The following is a 21890-nucleotide window of genomic DNA, read 5'->3' on the forward strand; positions in this document are numbered from 1 at the left end:
TGTCCGCTCGAAGTCACTAATTTTGATGTTAAGCATGTTGCTATTGCCATTTTTGTTACTCCTCATTACTTTCATCTTGCGGTCCATGTTATGTACACACTAGGTTGTTCATACCATTGAACAGGTACTGCAGTTCTTTCTCACTAAAGATGGAAATGTCACCAGCGAATCTTATCACTGATGTACTTCCACCCTATATTTTAATCCCAGTCCTGAAGTTTTTTTTTTTTTCATCATAGTTTACCAATGTAGAAATTGATTCACATTTTCCCCTCTTTGTTCCTGTACGTATGGTACATGTATAGCTTACGCCTATTTCTCGCCAGTTTCGAACATCGAGCACTATATTACATTTCTGAAGCTCGACAAATTCTGTAATCTTGGATATCTAGTTCAGAAATTTGAACATTGATTGTGAAGTGATAGCGCTTACACCTCGTGTAAGAAGAGGAAATGTATACCAGCATGTGACAGAATATGACAGTAACAGGATCGTGATCGAGACTACGGTCTCTAGTACCACGATATTGCTGCTCGGGTTAGTCAGGAACTGACAAGTTTGAAATCCATGAGTTCAGGAGAGCTGTATTCAACTTCCTGCACGATACGTTTATATGAGTTGTCCACACTGTGCCAAATGAGCTGGTATAAATGGTGTAAAAGGAGATGAAGAGGAGAAAAATAGTTATTTATAAGGTTTTATTTGAGCTGGACACGTAGACACGTAAGAAAATTTTCAGAACATTGATAGAGCTACGCAATCTCCGAGCCGTCAAGATGGTGCGAAGGGATGCAGCGGTAATACGTTGTCCTCGTATTCAGGGTGATATCGGTTTAAATCCTCGTCCTACTATCCAGATTTGCGCTTCCCATGCCTTCCCTAAATTGATTGCTCCCTCCCTTCCTATCTCTCTCTCTGTCCCTCTCTCTCTCTGTCTCTCTCCCCGTCTCTCTCTCTCTCTCTGCCTCTCTCTCTCTGTCTGTCTCTCTTTCTTAGTGTGTATTCTGTCGTGTGGGATTCGCTGGTATTTTACAATTATACAATATTATTTTAATTAGCTTTGTGACCTGGTGTCTTTCCAGGGGTTTTATCGTCATTTATCTTACGAACGTGAAGCCGTCGCCATATGTATGCGAATCGTGTAAACTTTGTTCTGTGTTTAACTCATTTGCGTTAGAATGCACAGTGGTGACCTGTTTTTTAATTTGTGTAAATGATTTTATATATTCCTTGTTGGGTGACTGCATAATTGTAGTTTCTACCGAAAGCTTTGTGGTTATCATTTTTAGAGAACATGTTTGTGACAAGTTCAAAAATAAATGTTGGTTACTCAACTTGGTTATGAGAAAAGTTTGACTATTCAGTTTGCAGCAATTTATTTATTTTCCATTGTCACTTTGGAGTCAAATACTTACCTGGCTATCTCTTTTTTTCCTTTTTGTCAATAGACACCTGGTGATAGAAGACAGACATGTCATTTGTGTAGGTGCTGAATAATTTAACACTTTCGTAATCAGTGGAACGTATGTGTTTCACATATAAATTTATTTCCCTAAGTTCACAGAGTTATGATAGTCCCACATCAGTGTAACACTTCAGTCTAGCGTAGAACATATCAACTGTTGAATATATCAATTGTTTGGCACCTAATGCGCGAGATATCGCTTAATTGTCTGAGTTGTGCATTGTATGCCTTGTGTTTAGGTGGTTTTATGTAATTTGTTTCGATCTGTTCAACAGATAAGTTCGATAAAAGTAGCCATTATCGTTTTCACATTTTTTGCTAGAAATATACAGATTTGTGCAAATATTTATTAATAAAACATTTTTAAATTCGGTTAGAGGTTCTGCCTTACGGCCACTGTGTGTACAGAACTAGTGTAAGAACTTCTGTTGTTGCCTTTTGTTCATATTAGTGCCTAAATTATTACATTTATAAATTATTTTCTGTGCTGCAATCTTACTTTATTTCCCTTGATTTGATATGAAAGAAAACTCCACTACTCATGTTTTTTTTTTTTTTTGTGATGAATTCTTGCCTTTCCCTTCTCTTTATATTCGTCCCAGTTGAATTCTGTTTACAAAAGCAAGGAGAAAAGAATGTTGGTGACGTTTTTCTCCTTTGTTACAAAAATGGTTCAAATGGCTCTGAGCACTATGGGACTCAACTGCTGAGGTCATTAGTCCCCTAGAACTTAGAACTAGTTAAACCTAACTAACCTAAGGACATCACAAACATCCATGCCCGAGGCAGGATTCGAACCTGCGACCGTAGCGGTCTTGCGGTTCCAGACTGCAGCGCCTTTAACCGCACGGCCACTTCGGCCGGCCCTTTGTTACAGTTCTGCAGGATACAAGGGAGGCGCTTACTATTGCAACGTTTAAAAGAAAATAAGAAAGACGTTGTCACCATTTGAGTGATCTACTGTCAATAGCACATCTTTCTCTTTGGTAGTCGAACCTGTCTACAGCTCCCATAACAGCTGTATACTCTGCTATGGACGCATTTTCGCTTGGTTAGGTGTTAAAAAAACTCTGTCTTGCTGTCCTGGAATTTGCTTGACATAATAATTGTACTTAATTTCTTCATTTCGCCGATCCTAATCTCTAACGAAAACTATTTCAAATGGGATATATACACTCCTGGAAATTGAAATAAGAACACCGTGAATTCATTGTTCCAGGAAGGGGAAACTTTATTGACACATTCCTGGGGTCAGATACATCACATGATCACACTGACAGAACCACAGGCACATAGACACAGGCAACAGAGCATGCACAATGTCGGCACTAGTACAGTGTATATCCACCTTTCGCAGCAATGCAGGCTGCTATTCTCCCATGGAGACGATCGTAGAGATGCTGGATGTAGTCCTGTGGAACGGCTTGCCATGCCATTTCCACCTGGCGCCTCAGTTGGACCAGCGTTCGTGCCGGACGTGCAGACCGCGTGAGACGACGCTTCATCCAGTCCCAAACATGCTCAATGGGGGACAGATCCGGAGATCTTGCTGGCCAGGGTAGTTGACTTACACCTTCTAGAGCACGTTGGGTGGCACGGGATACATGCGGACGTGCATTGTCCTGTTGGAACAGCAAGTTCCCTTGCCGGTCTAGGAATGGTAGAACGATGGGTTCGATGACGGTTTGGATGTACCGTGCACTATTCAGTGTCCCCTCGACGATCACCAGTGGTGTACGGCCAGTGTAGGAGATCGCTCCCCACACCATGATGCCGGGTGTTGGCCCTGTGTGCCTCGGTCGTATGCAGTCCTGATTGTGGCGCTCACCTGCACGGCGCCAAACACGCATACGACCATCATTGGCACCAAGGCAGAAGCGACTCTCATCGCTGAAGACGACACGTCTCCATTCGTCCCTCCATTCACGCCTGTCGCGACACCACTGGAGGCGGGCTGCACGATGTTGGGGCGTGAGCGGAAGACGGCCTAACGGTGTGCGGGACCGTAGCCCAGCTTCATGGAGACGGTTGCGAATGGTCCTCGCCGATACTCCAGGAGCAACAGTGTCCCTAATTTGCTGGGAAGTGGCGGTGCGGTCCCCTACGGCACTGCGTAGGATCCTACGGTCTTGGCGTGCATCCGTGCGTCGCTGCGGTCCGGTCCCAGGTCGACGGGCACGTGCACCTTCCGCCGACCACTGGCGACAACATCGATGTACTGTGGAGACCTCACGCCCCACGTGTTGAGCAATTCGGCGGTACGTCCACCCGGCCTCCCGCATGCCCACTATACGCCCTCGCTCAAAGTCCGTCAACTGCACATACGGTTCACGTCCACGCTGTCGCGGCATGCTACCAGTGTTAAAGACTGCGATGGAGCTCCGTATGCCACGGCAAACTGGCTGACACTGACGGCGGCGGTGCACAAATGCTGCGCAGCTAGCGCCATTCGACGGCCAACACCGCAGTTCCTGGTGTGTCCGCTGTGCCGTGCGTGTGATCATTGCTTGTACAGCCCTCTCGCAGTGTCCGGAGCAAGTATGGTGGGTCTGACACACCGGTGTCAATGTGTTCTTTTTTCCATTTCCAGGAGTGTATGTCAGGCTGGACGCGAGGAGGAATAAATTTAGGGAACCATGTATTCCTCCTCTACTCCAGAGGGATATATGTGTCCCAATTAAAATCATTATAAAACCTTAATCAAAAATCGAAATTGACAAAAATGGCATCACTTAGAATCATTCCGCAAGAAGAAACCCAATTTTTAGGTAAAATACAAAAATTTAATTCATTCGTCACGAAACGGGTAGGTAAGCGGCGGAGTCCTTTAATCAACGATCGATTTTTGTTAGCTCCTTCTCTTTCTTATCTTGTGATTAATATACTTTCAGACTAATTCCCGTTACGTATTCCCGACATAATGTCAGTTGGAACAACGACCAACACAACAAGAAAATATAATTGCTTTAGTCTGTACTCGGACTTTCATTTTGTCTAATGACTGCCAACCAGATTAGATCTTCCCTTGGTACTTGGTACGTTAGCTGTTAGTCATTACACAGAATAAAAGTGCAACTGTACACTGTATATCCCATGTTACTACCCCTGCCAGGCAGGCCACCCATCTAACTTGGCAGTGTGTCAGCGTGCCTCCATTGAGGCGAGGCGAAGAATGGAGAGAACTGAAGCGGTTGCCTCTAGATGTCGCCAGCGGTGACCGCACTGTTTAGCCAGGCCTTGTAACCTGCGACAATTGCGCACCACTGACACAATATCTCATTAGTGGAGCTAAGGAATAGGCCCACGTTGTCATCTGCAGCACCACCCAATTGTGTACATTCAGTACAGTAATTTGCGTGGCTTTATAACTCGCAACCCATCGAAACGGCGACAGTTCATGGGGAGGTCACTAGAGTTAATCATCTGCAGAGAAAAGTATTCAGGTTTCCTCGACAACTACGAGCTATTTACCGGCAGCCAATAGTCTGTCGGAGGGCATCAGCTACGCAGGCAGGAACTCATGTTAACTGCAGTCTGGAGGGAACTGCCATTGGTCGGGAACCTGTTGTCCACAAGCAAACCGTCCAGAACGATATGGACCACCACAGCCTTGCCAGCTACAGCCTGGACAGACTCATATGTGTTTTATGTAACTGGCAGTGCATTTGTGTAAGTGTTGCAACGGACAAATGTTCATGTACTTAAACTAATTACTAAGGTGCAGACTTGTAGAAAGCTTACGATAGTGTCGTAGGAGAAGGAGGAGGAGGAGATTAGTGTTTAACGTCCCGTAGATCGTGGTCATAAGAGAAAGAGCACAAGCTCGGATTAGGGAAGGATGGAAGGCGGCCGTGCCCTGTCAAAGGTATCACTCCAGCATTTTCCTTACTCTCGGAAAATCACGAAAACTAAATCAGTATGGCTGAACGAGTGTCTGAAGCGTTGTCCTACCGAATACCAGTCCAGTGTGCCAACCACTGCGCTACCAGTGGCGCAATCAGACGAATTAATAAACCTACACAATCAACCAGGTACTTTGAACTGGAAGTAGCACTCAAGCCACTGAGGAGGACATACTTCAGTGGAAACTAAGTGGATCATCGTCGAAGTATTTCCAGTTCTAGGGTATGCGGAACAATGTATTTTCGTCTTTTCGCTGACATACATTGTTGACTTCAAGACACTGTAGCGCGAGAGAACCTTGAAATCGTTCTACTTCTTAACTCATGTATGGATACATTTTTTGTTGGGCATTCTTGTAGGACAATTCTCATGTTGAAACTTAATTTGGTGGAATATTCTTATCGGACACTTTTCTTGTTGGCATTTTGTTGTTGAGACAATCTTGCTGAAAATTTCTTGTTGCAAATGTAGGTAGTGCCGTACCTCACGGCTGTTACGCTGGCTGAGAACAATAATCTAACGCTAATACATTACATATGTAGCGTTAGAAATTGATTTTACATTGCCAAAATAGAACCTATTCCTGTCCATTGACGCTAATATGAAAATACTGAATGCTACCGACGAAACATTGTTGTAATGGTTGGGAAAACGGGAATGATGAGAAGACGACTTCAAACGGATTCAAAGGGCATACAAGAAACCATGACAGTCATTTATAGAATGGATCATCGAAGTGCAAGATGTTACCGAGGATTGTATATTTTAGCCTGAAAACCAGGACTAGAATCTTTTTAATGCCGATAGAGTTGTTAGATATGCGCTTATAAACAAAAAAAAAAAATAAAATGTTCAAATGTGTGGGAAATCTTATGGGACTTAACTGCTAAGGTCATCAGTCCCTCAGCTTACACACTACTTAACCTAAATTATCCTAAGGACAAACACACACACACCCATGCCCGAGTGAGGACTCGAACCTCCGCCTGGACCAGCCGCACAGTCCATGAGTGCAGCGCCTCAAACCGCGCGGCTAATCCCACGTTCACAGTTAATCACTTACTCAAGCATCTAAAGAGACTAAGAAAACACGGCAAACTCTCGAATGCAGAAGAATCGAGGTTTTACAGACTTTCCTGGTGGTGACATTTCTTTCAGTAACAAGGTTCAACAGCACGGTAAAACCAAACATAGGTCTACGATTAGTTTCACCCTCAAAACTGGGGCAAAATAAATTCCTTTGGACATTATAATTCTAGCGTTAAATCTTGTGCTCAGTGCTTTGTGGCTTATGACAGACTGTAGTGTTTTTACGAAATTATGAAGTGCTTATACTGTTGGAAACTGGGTCATAAGTATAGCGTGCCGACCATATCCGGACGTGATACACCGAGGTGACAAAAATCATGGAACAGCGATATGCACATGTTCAAGTGGCGGTATTCTCACCTCACAAGGAATAAAAGGGCAATGTATTGGCAGAGCTGTCAATTGTACTCCGGTGATTCTTGTGAAAAGTTTTCCGACGTGAATATGACCGCCCGATGGGAATTAACAGCCTTTGAACGCGGTATGGTAGTTGGAGCTAGGCGCATGAGACATTTCATTTAAGAAATTGTTAGGGAATTCAATATTCCGAGATCCACAGTATCATGAGCATGCCGAGATTACTAAATTCCAGGCCTTACTTCTCACCATGGACGACGGCCTTCACTTAGCGACCGAGAACAGTAGCGTTTGTCTATAGTTATCAGTGCTATCAGAAAAGGAGTACTACGTGAAATTATCACATAAATCAATGTGGGACCTTCGACGAACGTGTCCCTTAGGACAGTGGGGCGAAATGTGGCGTTAGTGGGCTATAGCAGCAAACAATCGGCGCGAGTGCGTTTGCTAACAGCTTGACGTCGCCTGCAGCGCCTCCCCTAGGCTCGCGAACATATCGATTCGATCACAGACAACTGGAAAACTATGGCGTGGTCAGGTGAATCCCGATTTCAGTTGGTATGAGCTGGAGGCACGGTTCGAATATTGTGCAGACTCCAGAAAGCCATCGATCCAGATTGTCAACAAGGCGCTAAGCAAACTGGAGATGTCTCCACAACGGTAATAATCATAATAATGTCGTGTGACGAGGGCCTCCCGTCGGGTAGACCGCTCGCCTGGTGCAAGTCTTTCGATTTGACGCCACTTCGGCGACTTGCGCGTCGAGGGGGATGAAATGATGATGATTAAGACAACACAACACCCAGTCCCCGAGCGGAGAAAATCTCCGACCCAGCCGGGAACCGAACCCGGGCGCTTAGGATTGACAGTCTGTCGCGCTGACCCCTCAGCTACCGGGGGCGGACTCCACAATGGTGTGGGCTGTGTTTACATGGAATGGATTGGGTCCTTTGGTCCAACTGAAACGATCATTGACTGGAAATGGTTATGTTTGGCTACTGGGAGACCATTTTCAGCCATTCATGGACTTTGTTCCGAAACAACGATGGAATTTTTATGAATGACCATGTCACCGGGCCATAGTTATTGGCGATTGGATTGAAGAACATTCTGGACAATTCGAGCAAATGATTTGGTCACCCAGATCGCCCGACATGAATGTCATCGAATTTTTATGAGTCATAATCGGGAGATCAGTTTGTGCACATTAGCCTGCATGCGCAATACTTTTGCAATTGTGGACGGTAGCGTGGCTAAATATTTTATAGGGGTCTTCCAACGTCTTTTTGAGTCCACGCCACGTCGAGTTAGTGCACTAAGCCGGATAGAAGGAGGTTTATCACGATTTTAAGAGGGATGACTTTCGTCACATCAGTGTAGTGTGAATGTGAGCGATGTGTTGGAGCAGCGCTGACAGGAGGCGAGTGCAGGATATTTTCAATGAATTTTTTCATCAAGGCCGCGAAATGTTGAGACGTGGATTAGCTTGTTGAAACAGCTAACTCAGCGGTACTGTTCAGACTCGTGCAGCACGGGGCAAGGCAAATTTCCACACCGAGAGTGGCAGTAGCGTTTTACGATACGTAACTTGTAGAACCGCATATGCACAACAAGCGCGATGCTGCTGACTATAAGTGCTATTCTTTTTTTGTGAAGAAATTATTATTAGTCTCGCTACCCTACCAGGACGACAGGGCTGCCTTTGACGAGGCCGCTATATGGACCTGTCAGAAGAAGTCACCAGTTCGTGGCCATGGTCGGACAACTTCTCTTCGTATGGCATGTTAACCGTGCTGCCAGCTTACGTAAAGCTACCACCGGCGTTTGGTGTAAACTTTGCATCAGCATCGTGGGGTATTCAAGCGGCCACCCGAGCAGAAATCAGCGGCCTGCTGGCGACGGTCCCAGTGTACAAGGCGGCGCAGATGTAACAATAAAGAACTTGTTATACTTGAAGCTGCCTTTTTCTGAAGGCTCCTGTGCTCCCATCTAGCCTCCCTCAACTGATCGCGCCATCCTGGCTCACAGCCGTCCCTCCTTACATTGAGAGTGCTATTTAACGCAAGGGTTTGTTTGCACTACCCCGGATAGAAGTGCTGCACCAACACGAATTCTGCTTGTACTGGTGACGCAGAGGATATGGTGGATAATTTTGAATCAGATGTCAACGATTTTGAAAATAATTGAGAAGTATTATTTCTCAGCCGATAAGGCAATGTTAGCAGACTTCGAGCTCCATGGATGCTGCTTCCACGAAAACTATCGTAAAATGTGATACTTTCGCCTTTATTAATGTGCCACAGTTATCCCATTTTCACGACAAGCTAACGAGTTATAGTGATGAGAAAATTAACATCAGAAGTTGTTGTTTAGTGTACATCAAGCATAAAAATCAAAATCTGCAGGCCATTTCTAAGAACGAAATCGCATACAGTGACTAAGCTTATGCGACTGCAGATTTTCCAGCAGCTGAGTTTCACGCCTGCAGTCAGCCCCACCTTCTTTACACATGATCTTTTCTGCGGAGAAACAATCTCATTCTTGTAGAAGCCCACACCTGCTACCGCTATATTGTCAGAATGTACATTATGGGGAGTTAGAGCTGTGGAACAGATTTTCGCCATGTATGATTTCCCTACAGCAATCATTATGAATAATGGCATGCTGTTCACTAGTCAACAAATCTAGTCTTTCTGAATGGCCCGTGGGATACATAACCTAAGCAGCGTATAACTACAACCATGACAAAATGGAGTCACTGAACGCTTCATTCAGACATTCAAGGTACAAATAAAGAAGTTCAAGGCTGACTACACCTTAGAAGTCGCTTTACTACTTCTTACATGAGCTCGCCGCACAAGAACATACAATATCTTCTGAGGACATGTAGCATAGTCGGCAGATAAGAGCACTTGCGTCCCTCACAGTGCCGTGCCATCAGGGCAACATTGTCGCCAGAGAATTCAGCAACGGGAAACGGCACACGGATGTAAATGCCAAGGAGGCTAGAAGTGGACTTGTACCACTATAGCAGCTAAGGAAGAAGACGCTTCGCTTCCCTCCATTGGGGATGAGTATATTGTATCCCTCGTCACACTTGTGGCATAGTGACGAGACCAATAGCGGCAGGACTTTGCTTCAAGCATGTAGGGTGATGACATCACCCCACGTACGGAGTCAATGAGCGGCTATCATCTGGTTCATCAGCCAATCGGCGGGTTCAGTGTAGTATTTTTCGCAAATGTATTAAAACTCAGCCAGTGAGTGACAGTTTTTGGCGTGTTCACAGGGAGTTCAGCATAGTTCATCATCGGTAGAAACAACTATAAAGCACTCCTGGACGACCACAATTTTATCATCAGCAGCCATGAGACTTTCTTCACCAGTTCTAAGTCAGCGGCCGTCAGAAGGGAGCTCTCATCAGTCAGGAATCTTCCATCCAGAGGTAAACTGCCCTCGCAGATACGAACTACCGCAGCCTTGCTAGTGACGCGACAACTGACAGTCTCTGAACAGGTTTTTACTGTAATTCCGGAAGTGATTGTTCGTCTATGGACCTTACTCTTGAACCTTTATTTTATCTGAACTGGTATTTTATCTGAACTGGATGTAAGTTTTTGTGAGTGTTGACATAAACAAATGTTCATTGTACTAATTATTGCTATATTGTGGTTTTGCAGAATGCAGGCAACATAGACTAAATCAAAAAAAAATGTGTCTTCCTCTCTTGTAACATCCTCATCCCTCAGACTAACAGCTCACACAATGCCATCAATCGACTGGGGGGTACATTTTACGACTTGAGACTTTTCATACAGTGTTCCACCTGTTATGACTCCTCCTAGTTCCAGGGAGGTTATTCCCGCATATCTTATCACGTGTCCTATCATCCTTACGCTTCTTCTATTCAGTGGGGTCCATACATTCCTTCCTCACCGATACTCCCTGTCTTTCTCTTTTTCGAGTCATCAATCTCCTTAGCGGTTTGAGGCGGCCCGCAACAGTTTCCTCTTTTGTGGCAACTTTTTCATCTGAATAGTAATTACACCCTACGTCCTCAATTATTTGCTGGATGTATCCAATCTCTGTCTTCCTCTACAGTTTTCACCCTCTACAGCTACCTCTAATATCATGTAAGTTATTCCCTAATTCCATAACAAATGTCCTATCATACTGTCCCTTCTTGTTAGTGGTTTCCATACATTTCTTTCCTCGTCGATTCTCTGGACAACCTTCTCGTTTCTTACCTTCTCAGTCGACCTAATATTTGAAATTCTTCGTAGTACCACATCTGAAATGCTTGCTCTGTCCATTTTGTGGCCTACATAGTAAAATTCCTTGACTTCCTCTACTGTGTAATCACAAATCTTGATAAGTTTCTCGCTGTTTTCATTTACACTACTTTGTCTTTCTTCGATTTACTCTCAATCTGTATTCTGTACTGTTCATTCCATTCAGAATATCCTGTACTTCTTATTCACTTTCTCATAGGATAGCAATGTCATCACCGAATCTTATCATAGATATCCTTTCCCCCTGAATTTTAATGCCACTCTTGAATCTTTCTTTTATTTCCCTCATTGCTACTTCGATGTATAGATTGAACAGTAGCAGCGAAGTACTACCGTCCTGTCTTACTCTCTTTAAATCCGAGAATTTCGTTCTAGTTCTTCCATTCTTATTGTTCCCTCTTCGTTCATGTTCAGATTGTATATTACCCGCCTTTCCTTATAGCTCACCCATATATTATCAGAATTACGAATATTTCGCAACCATTTAACATCGTCGAGCGCTTTTTTCAGATGGATAAGTGCCATGAGAGCGTCTCGATTTTTCTTCAGCCCTGCTTCCATTGTCAACCGCAACATCAGAACTGTCTCTCTGTTGCCTTTACCTTACCTAAAGCCAAACTGATAGTCATCTAACACATCCTCAGTTTTCTTTTCAATTCTTTTGTACTTTATTCGTGTCAGCAGCTTGGATGTTTGAGTTGTTAAGCTTATTGTGCTACAATTCTCTCCTTCCCGTTTTTGTTGTGTTTGGAATTGAGTGGATGACGTTCCTCTGAAAGTCTGACGATGTGTGTAGCACGTCTCATACATTCTGCACAACAAGGTGAACAGTATTGCCGCCATTTCCCACACTGATTTTTGGTATTGGGATCGAAAGTTATCTATCCGTTTTGGGATCTTGATCTTAAGTCCTCCAAAGCTCTTTTAAATTATGATCCTAACTCTGGATACCCTATCTCTTACCTATCGACTCCTGTTTCTTGTTATATCACATCAGACAAGTCTTCTTCCTCACAGGGATTTCAATAAACTCTTTCCACCTATCCTCACTCTCCTCTGCATTTAACAGTGGAATTCCCGTTGCACTCTTAATGTCACCACCCATGATTTTAATTTCAGTGAAGGTTGTTTCGACTCTTCTATACGCTGAGTCAGTCCTTCCAACAATCATTTCCTTCTCATTTCTTCGCGATTTTCATACAGCCATTTCGTCTTATGTTTCCTGCCCGTGCTATTGATTTCATTTGTTAGTGACTTTCAATTCTGTATTCCTGAAGTCCCATGAACATTTTTGTGTTTCCTTCTTTCATCGATTAGCTGCAGTACTTCATTTGTTACCCATGGTCTCTTCACAGTTACCTTCTTTGAACCTACGGTTTTCTTTCCGACTTCTGTGAATGACCTGTTTAGATTCCTCTTCAACTGAACTGCTGGCTGAGCTATCCCTCATCACAGTATCTTTAGTCTCATAGAACTTCAAACGTATTTCTTCATTCCTTATTGTTTCCATATCCCACTTTTTTTGGGTACTGATTCTTCCTGAATGGTCTCTGTATCTTCTGCCTACTCTTCATAATTAGTAAATTGTGATCTGAGTATATATCTGCTCCTGGGTACACCTTACAATCCAATATCTGATTTCGGAATCTCCGCATGAGCATGATGTAATAAACTGAACTCTTTCCTCAAATTTCCAAGTTATCTCCTCCTCTTGCGATTCTGGGACAGAGTATTCGCTGTCAGTGACTGATACTTATTACAGACTCAATTCGTCTTTCTCCGCTCTTGTTTCTGCTACTAAGCCCATATTCTCCTGTAACCGTTTCATCTACTCCCTCTCCTACAGTCGCATTCCAATTCCCCATAACTATTAGATATTCATCTCCCTTTACGAACTGAATTACCCGTGCATTATCCTCATATACATTCCCTGTCTCTTCATCTTTGCTCGCGACGTTGGCGTTCATAACTGTCCTATAGTTGTCGATTCTGATGAGAGTAACCTTGTCACTCAACTTTCCACACTCATTCTCTGCACTACCTTCCTATTTATAATGAATCCAGCACCTCCAATACCATTTTCTGCAACAGTTCATATTACCCTATAGTCGTCTGACGAGAAATCCTTATCTTCCTTCCATTTCCTTCAATGACCCCCACTATACCCCCTTTTCCCTTTTCAGATATTATGGCCACCCTAAACGTTCAAACTTCTGATATTCCACACCTCAACTCGTAGAACGTTATTCTTTCGTTTGTTATTCAGTATATTTCTCACAGTCACCTCCTTCTTGACAGTCCCCTCCTGGAGATCCGACTGGAGGACTATTCCAAAATCTTTTGACAGTGAAGAGATCATCATAACACTTTTTCTATTACAGGCCACATGTCCTGTGGATACACGTTATGTGTCATTAATTCAGTGGTTTCTATTGCATTCTGCATCCTCATGCTGTTGATCATTGCTAATTCTTCCACCGTTCGAGGGCAGTTGACCATCCCAAGGCCAAGGGAGTGCCCTGAACCTCTATCAGCTTGTAAGGGGTCTGTAGGCCCTTACTATAATTTTGCACTCGGCACAGGTCGATAGGGCGAACAATCGATTGTGTCGTGTTGTGAGAGCGAGTGTGGTGTTGAGCGAGCGCCATGTTTCGGGTAGTGGTGTGTGGAGGCCAGTTGTTGTAATGCAAGGCTTTAACGGAGAAGGGAGTCGCCATCGCCGTGCTTAGACCCCTTTGTACTAGAAATAATACCAGGAAAGTGAAGAAGTATCATTACGGAAGTGGTCACTGACATTTCTAGTGCCAATATTTTGGTTTCGCATCTACCGCGCCGGCTTCACCTTGGATTGCAGTGTTGGATTGCAGTGTTGGATGCAGTGATGGATTAGCGTGTGATGATAATGGAAAATGAAGAAGCCTGTGCTGAGATTAGCCGTAATTAGATATGTATGACGAAGGCAGTGGCTGTCTCCTCCTTTTGTGTTTTCGAGACGAATATAGGTTCGTAATTAATGAAACTGTGTGGTGTTTTTCTTGTTACCAGACATTTCATTATTACAGTATTGAGAAGGACGAACTGGAAAGTAACAACTTCCGTAGCAGTCAATTCCGATTGCCAGCCCCATTAGGTGCACGGTCACATTAATAATAATTATTGGGCTGCTATTCGATCAGATCAGGTCGGGATAAATAAACGGAGGTGTTACACCTTGGCTTACCGTGAAAGGACAAGTGCAATCTTTGGACGAATAGAAAGAACAATAGGTAATTTTATCTCGCTTAACGCGAGAAAATATTTTTCAATTTCGGATGAAGACAGAGTATAAACTTTAAAATCGCGACAAGAAACAATGCATCTTGAACAATATGAAGTAATAGCATCTTACGATTGTGAATAAACTGTTTTTTTTTCTCGCCATATTAGATAAGAGTAATAGTGTCGATAAACTGTGTTATAATGTGCAAACGCGTAAATCCGCGCGAAAAGCTGTGAAAAGTGAACACCAAACAAAGACACGTGTGAACATTACCACAACAAAACGAGCCAATAATTCGTCACGAAAGCTTTAAAGAAGTGTTTAGTAGTAATGTTATGATCGAAATTGCTTTTTGAATAATGAAAATCGAGCAAATTCATGTGGACCCATAAACTGTTATGCAGGCGACAATTTATGTGCCGACGCAATTGTTGATTGATGTCACGCAGACCCATGCAGCAGCTGCGCCAAAGATCTTCAATCCTCGAGGTGATTTCACACGTCATCCCAACTACCTGTGCAAGGAGTAGGTCAGGCGGAGACGCACTACACTGGCGGCGATCAGCGCGACTTCGAGACACCGAGCGCCAACCCGGCATCTAGCGGCCGAACTACAAACTACGCCTGCCTGCAGCGCCACGGAGCGGCCGACTGAGAACTACGACGACTCGCCATAGATCTTCAGCGCGACTTCACGCGGCTCCGGCGGCAGTACAGCGCCACGCCCACCTCAAACATCAAAACATCGCGACTCGTGGTAACGTCAGTTGGTGAGTGAAGACAACTGGTTAGCATAACATTAAATTGCAGTATACTGTCATCACGATAAATAAACAGTTTTAAACTGTGTTTCACCTTAGGAGAAGTGCCCAATTACAGTAATTTCCGAAAAGTTTGTGAAACATACTCTGAAATATAGCATACTTATTGATGCATGCTGCGCTGTCTAAATGGTGATTATACAGATATGCTCATTGTTTTTGGGGATTTTACATTTATAGATTTAATGAATTGTGTGATTTGTCTTATTTAAAACATTTTACATAAACTGTGTATGTGAAAATTGATATTTGAAATTATTAGGTTTTAAGAGTCGTTATGTTCAGAAGTCATACATATTGTATCAATTTTGGGATTAACTGAAGATACTGCAGTTACTGTTTGATTAGTTTCGCGGTAATTAGGAGTGTTTTGGGTTACTAGAGGTTATTTTATATTACTTGCCTGTGTATTAAAAATAAGCCAAACATGTCTACTGAAGATAAGCAGGAGGTTTGTGAGGCAGTAGCTGAAAGGAAAGGGATAGGACAGGAAGACAGAGATGATTCAGGAATCAGTGATTATGGATTGTCATTAGAAAGCCCATTAGCACATTCAACTAGTTACCCCGAGACACCAGGGCAAACGACGAGAGATAAGCCAGTTTCAGAGGGTGAGGATATACGGTCGATGTTAGCAGACTTGTTAAAGGAAATCAAGGCAACAAAAGTGAGGGAAGAAATGTTCCGCAAATCATTAGAGAAAGGTTTACAAGAAACTAGAGAATCATTAAAGGAAAATTTACAAGACACCAAAGAAAGCTTAGAAAAATCATTTCAGGAAACTCTAGCACAAGAGATCAAAACATCGCAAATGAAGATAGAATATAATCTGAAGAAGGAAATGCAGAGGTTACAAAAACGACTGAAGATGGACATCAACGAGAGAGAGAGAGTAAGCTACAGAAGAGCATAGACCAAGTCCAGGGAGACGTGGAGAAGATGGAAGGAAAATTAACAAAAAAGATAGAAGACGATATTGAAGAGACTAAAGCCGAATTGGGAGAAAGGATCACCAAAGTGGAAACAAATTGCAATCATCGAATCGCCGAGGTGACGCAGATGCATAAACAATGCAATGATGCGGTTAAGGGGATAGGAGATAGGCAAAACCAATTGGCTGTCGATCTGAGAAATGCTATAGCTGTGCGACGAGAAGAGGATAACAAGAGGGTTGCAATGGAGGTCAGGCAATTACAAAAGGGAGTGCAACAATTGGAGAGCAAGACAGAAGAAATTGATAAACGAATTAGCAATGCCACTTTAACCGTTGGGGAAGGTAGAGTCGTTACCTTGATGAGCAGTGATAATCGGTACATCCAGAATAATACAGGGCAGAAGTTTAAACCGAAAGGAGGGTTGCACCCAATGATATTCATGAAATGGTTAAAAGGAGTTTTCCCAGCACATTTCAAAGACGCAGACAAGATTCAATTTGAAATAGATAGGATGGAAGGTTAGGCCTTTACTTGGGGAGTCAGGAAGAAGGAAGGGACTACTAGTTATGATCAGTTTGAAGAGGAATTCTTGAAGAAATACTGCTCCAAAAGTCATCAGTGTGCAGCACTTGAGGACCTACTACACCGCAAGTCATGGAGAGGAACGTTGTGAGAGTTGGTCGAACATTTGTGGGAATTGAACGAGACCTTGGAACAACCCCTGAGTGATGACATAATGATATCAGCGATAAAAAGAAAATTGAGCCGGAGAATGCAAGAAACTGTATCCGGGAGCCTAATTAAAGATAGGGAGGCCTTGATGGAGATACTGGAACAGTTGGAATCTGTTCGATCACAGGAACACAACCAAGTTAATGATCAAAACCAAGAGGGAAGTAGTGACCAAAGGAATCATTTTAATAATTCGTCTGATTATAGAGGAAGAGGTGGTGGCCATAGGTATAGGAACCATGGTGGTGAACGGCAATGGAGAAATGATTGGAGAAGGAGTGAAGAACCAAGAGATCATGAGAGAGGAAGGGATAGGCGAATGAATAGCACAGTGCATATAGAAGAGGCGGAGAGACCGGAAAACTGAATGACACTCCAGATGAGGTCCGGTCAGGAGTGAGAGCGACAAGGACCAGAATAAACTTACTAAGACATGTTTAAAACATTTAGTTGTTAAACGGACATTTGAAAAAGGGAAATGTTTATTTGCATTGTACTTTCTGATGTATTATAAACTAGAACTTCATATTTCATATCGACGATTACCTGAGAATGGGTGTAAAACCTGTAACAACTAATTTGTAATATAATAACTCATATGTCATGTGTTCACGTAATAATTTTTTATTGTATGTTGTGTGTGACATTCAATATGGACTATAGGGGATTATTGCTGCTTGATAAAAAATTGTGATTTGGACAATGCCATGTTTGTGAGATGTAATAACCTTTTGTAGAAAATTATAGTGGAGGCAGCCCACTACTGGAGTCGAGGGATTATTTGGTGAATTGTAATTTCATTAATTATTTACACTGTGTGTTTTGTTCAGATGTAATAATATTTAATTTCTTTGCCGATTCTTTTACGCCAGAGGCTCCAAAGAAGTTTTCGAGGGCGGGGATGTAAGGGGTCTGTAGGCCCTTATTATAATTTTGCACTCGGCACAGGTCGATAGGGCGAACAATCGATGGTGTCGTGTTGCGAGGGTGAGTGTGGAGTTGAGCGTCTGCCATGTTGCGGGTAGAGGTGTGTGGAGGCCAGTTGTTGTAATGCAAGGCTTTAATGGAGAAGGGAGTCGCCATCGCCGTGGTTAGACCCCTTTGTACTAGAAATAATACCGGGAAAGTGAAGAAGTATCATTACGGAAGTGGTCAGTGACATTTCTAGTGCCGATATTTTGGTTTCGCGTTTACCGCGCTGGCATCGCCTTGGATTGCAGTGTTGGATTGCAGTGTTGGATGCAGTGATGGATTAGCGTGTGATGATAATGGAAAATGAAGAAGCCTGTGCTGAGATTAGCCGTAATTAGATATGTATGACGAAGGCAGTGGCTGTCTCCTCCTTTTGTGTTTTTGAGACGAATATAGGTTCGTAATTAGTGAAACTGTGTGGTGTTTTTCTTGTTACCAGACATTTCATTATTACAATATTGAGAAGGACGAACTGGAAAGTAACAACTTCCGTAGCAGTCAATTCCGATTGCCAGCCCCATTAGGTACACGGTCACATTAATAATAATTATTGGGCTACTATTGGATCAGATCAGGTCGGGATAAATAAACGGAGGTGTTACAAGCTCCTCTGCTCTCCTGGACAAGGCTGAATGAGGCTGATTTCTCATGTCCGCATTCTTCGACCGTCATTGCCGGTAATTTTTATCCAACATTTAAACAGTGGAGTGGTTAAATGCCGTATGTATAATTAGTTTTTACTATGTTTCTGTACCACAACGTCTTACACTCCGATTCCCTCCTTCTTACAGCCGAAAAATGGTAATTTCTTACATTTCTTCCAGTTCGAATCATACACACTTTTTTTCATTATAAGGCACTCTGCAAAGCAATGTCGTTCCTCGCGGCAATCTGGACGATATCTGTGGAGCAGTAATATCTGGCGGCGCACAGAACGAGCAATGCCGTCTCTCTTGTGTGCCAGACACCTGGCCATTGTCAGACATTTCTCCTAAGAGTCCCCTCATCTCGCTGTCTCGTGAGCTTTTACAATGGTCGCCCCGACATCTCGCGGCAGGTGGTACTTTTCCTCCATCCCCTCTCTCTCTACCACCGGGGTACAGAGAGAGGGGATGGAGCTGGGCGGCTGCGCTTCATTTGGGAGTGCGTCTACGTGTTCCCGCGGTCAGAACTGCGCCGGACTCCGGCGAACGCCGCGAGGGATGCAACTGCTCTCGCCGCTGGCCGCTCGCGCTGTAGACAGTAGATCGATAGCCGCCGGACTCCAGGTGGCCAGTTGCAACCCCCTCCCTCCCCCAGTCCCCACCCCCTCAACCCCTCGTCCCCACAGCCGCCGGGCGCTATCAAAGTGAAACCCCGCCCCCTGCACCCTCACTTATGCCTAACTAAATCTCAAAGCGGTCTGTTTCTTCCAGAATCTCACGTCTGCATTCGTAACGCTGTAAACACCAGGCGTAAGTGATAGGTAACAAGGGTGTATCTGGAGGAATGGTAAATACAGAGCCTGACATAAAACTGAAGTATTCAGATGGAACGGAGGAAACGTAGTGAAATTTCACGTGCCGTGAAGGTCTCTGTTGTTATTTCAGTGATAACAAAAGCGAGTCAAATTTGGAGAGAACTTTGCAGTATTTACAGTCAGTTCCACAAGAAAGTGTACGTTATTACCTGTATGAAACAAAAGACGCTATTATAAATGTATGTTTAAATGAAAATACATGTTATTGGGCCGGCCTGGGTGGCCGAGCGGTTCTAGGCGCTATAGTCTGGAACCGCGTGAACGCTACGCTCGCAGGTTCGAATCCTACCTCTGGCATGGATGTGTGTGATGTCTTTTGGTTACTTAGGTTTAAGTAGTTCTAAGTTCTAGGGGACTGATGACCTTAGCATAGTGCTCAGAGCCATTTGATCCATTTGAACATGTTATTACTAACCACACAATAATCTAACAGTTAATCCAATGGCCACCATTACGGACTATAGCTTGGCACCTTTTTGGCATGATTTTCACGAGATTTTATGCATAATCTCTCGGTAATGATCTTATCGTCCTCATTTTATTTGCTAGCTGTCGCAAACTATATATTGCCTTTCCTTTAAGCTTCATCTTAATATACCACCAAACATTTGCGATCGGATTTGCATCCGGAGACATTGCGGGCCAGACCATAGTGGACACCCCATTGTGTTGTTTCCAAGCTGTATAAAGACGACTGCGATGTTTCGGATCATTATCCTCACGAAGCAACTAGTTTTCCTCGTTCGAACCACATAGCTTATTAACGGACCTCAAATAGGATTTTTGATAAATGCTGCACATTTTTCAGCGTTTAAATCGTCTGTCAATAAGTCTAAATAGCCAAACCTGCGTTTAGAGAAAGATCCCCAAACATGCACTTTTACCGGGTGTTGACAGTCCGTTGAAGCAACCTTTCACGCCTCGTACAACAGGCTTTTGAAAGAGGAGACGAGGCCAAAAAGACGACTTACAAGGAACACTGCCTCGTGATGCTTCAAATATTTGCACTCATTTTATAACGCGACCGACAAATCAAAACATTCCACTCTCACACTGTTTCTCTATATACTGTCCAAAAGCGCATTGATTAGAGATTCGAAACCTCTACCAAGAATGTCGCTGCGGACGTTACATTTAAAATTATGGCGTACACTTTCTTGTGGAACTGACTGTACTATCCTTGAACTCTGTCTGGGTGCTTCCACTGGTGGCATGATAAGAGTGTCACAAACTCTCTCCTGATGCAAGTGGGCCCACAAATGTTGTAAGTGGTCCTTGATATCCTGGTACTGGCACGGGGACAGAGTTGATGTCCAAGCGTGTCCACATATATTATATCGGGGACAGATATGGTGTCTCTGCTGGCCACGAGAGTTCCTTAGAATCAGGCATTCGTTACCTGCCAAGTGATGGCGGGTATTTGCTAGTTGAAGAAATGCACTGTGCATGAGAACTAATAATGAGAAACAAGGATATCAGTGACGTGCCGTTGTGTCATCCCTCAATCGCAGACAGCCTTGAACTGAAGTCACGCCGCTCTGGCTCTCACCATCATGACGCGAGTAGTAAAATAGCTTCGCCGACAGAGGTCATCCGGAATAGGGGTGGAGAACCGCAGTTAGCTGCCGATCACAATGCGACTAGACTCATTAGCAATCCATGCTTCCTGGCTACGGCATCGCTTCAAACGCATACATTTGTGTTGTGGTGTTAGCAGCAGCCTACGCTAGGGACGATGGTTCCTTAGTCTGCCTGCCACTAGCCTCTAACCAATGGTGTGGAATAACACAGAATATTGCAGAGAGCCCATTATTTACTCTCGAACGGCGGGTGCAGATGTTAAGAGGTTACGACGTGCTCCTCCATCGTGGTGGTCAGATGTGCTCGACCGCAAATTTGACGATGAGGATGCCTGTCTTCAGGTTCCCATGCAATCCAACGTCGTGTCAGTGTCACATCCGAATGACCCACAAATACAGATATTGCACTATTTGACCAAACTCACAATGAGGCCTCTTTCAAACTCTGTCAGATGCAGATAAGCGTGTCTCACCCGAGCCATTCACAGCGTTTAGAAAAATTTGACGCTGTTCCTGCTCCTTATATACCCTACGAAACCTGATAGCATCATTAAACACATTCAAGTTAAAGTATGTATTGAGTGCTCGTTCTACCTGACACAGAGTTGAAATTCTAAACACTTACATACCCTTGTATGTGTACGAAGTTACATTGACATTCGACCACGTCTTCTAGGTGCTTCAATTTTGTAGTCAGGCAGTGAATTTTAGGAAGCGGTAGTATACCTTAAGTCGAAGGAAATATTCGAAACAATGTGAATCCAGTTTTTTGGTTATGTTCCGATGTCGTGCATCAGTTCACACAATTAAATTTTTCAGCTGCGATTGTGATTTGTTGAGAAAGTCTACTGTATCGCTTAAGCATTCCGCACGTATTTATAAATGCTGTGTATATCGATCAGGTGTCTGTGTACGGATTTTGTACTGGAAACACTGTTGTAGCTTATAGAGAATACGGTAAACGA

The sequence above is a fragment of the Schistocerca nitens genome, chromosome 4, assembly GCF_023898315.1.
Source record: "Schistocerca nitens isolate TAMUIC-IGC-003100 chromosome 4, iqSchNite1.1, whole genome shotgun sequence".
Taxonomy (NCBI): domain Eukaryota; kingdom Metazoa; phylum Arthropoda; class Insecta; order Orthoptera; family Acrididae; genus Schistocerca; species Schistocerca nitens.